Source organism: Octopus bimaculoides, chromosome 22 (genome assembly GCF_001194135.2).
Source record: "Octopus bimaculoides isolate UCB-OBI-ISO-001 chromosome 22, ASM119413v2, whole genome shotgun sequence".
In the NCBI taxonomy this organism is placed as follows: Eukaryota; Metazoa; Mollusca; class Cephalopoda; order Octopoda; family Octopodidae; genus Octopus; species Octopus bimaculoides.
Window position 1 is genome coordinate 29,984,202 of NC_069002.1, and position 934 is coordinate 29,985,135.

Genomic DNA, 934 nt, shown 5'->3' on the forward strand with positions numbered 1-934 from the left:
TTTGTGGAAGAAACTTACCCCAGGTATCGTGCACTGGAACTGAACTCGAAAACACCTGGTTGCAAGCACACTTCTTAACCACAGAGCCATGCTTAATCTTTCATATTTCATGGAACCATTTTGCATGTAATTCTCTAAAAATATAAGAAACACCAGCAAGCCGGGCGATATGCTTCGCGGTATTTCGTAGCTCAAATTCCGTCGAGGTCGACGCTGCCTTTCATCCTTTCGGGGTGGATTAAATAAGTACCAGTTACGCACTGGAGTCGATATAATCGACTTAAAATCCTTTTGCCTGTCCTTGTTTGTCCCCTCTATATTTAGCCCCCACGCTGTAAGTAATAAAGAAATAAATATACTGTGGCAGACAACCTAACTATAACCCCTTTCTTCTATAGACAAATAACCATAGTAAAGTAATTACTTTCACTTCTTTAAGAATATTTGTCAGCAGCAACATGTGTACAGCGCCGAAATATATACGTTACGATATTTAGCGCGCTGTTTCTGAGTTATGAAGCTAACGTATGTCAGAATCGAGAAAATCTTCCAACAATCCGGTGTCGATAAACTAAATAATTCACTTAATTCGTTCGACTGTTTAACACATCTTGCAGAAATCAGACAACAGCCTAGTCACAACAGATATTTTTTTTATAATAAGCTTCTGGGAGAATACAAAGTGGTTAGGACGGCACGTACTTAGTAAATGTAGTACGTAAAATTTCTCCAGTTGAAGCCTTTTGGAAATACACAAATATTATATATCATGTGATATTATTGGGGGTAGATGGAAATTGAAAAGGAGTGGGTGAAGGTGGTAGGGGAGAAGTGATTTGACTAGTTTTCTCCTTTTATGGAAATCAGTTTCTATTCTCCTCTAGAGTGTGTGTGTGTGTGAGTGTTTCTGAGTCTGTATATACATACATGTATA

At 38.2% G+C, this 934-nt stretch overlaps 1 protein-coding gene across 1 annotated transcript in view; it reads left to right on the forward strand.

Moving 5' to 3' along the window:
- LOC106881972 (ADAMTS-like protein 2) overlaps positions 1-934 on the forward strand; it is a 15,511-nt gene that overhangs the window by 6,563 nt on the left and 8,014 nt on the right. The gene's annotated exons all lie outside the window — the stretch shown is intronic.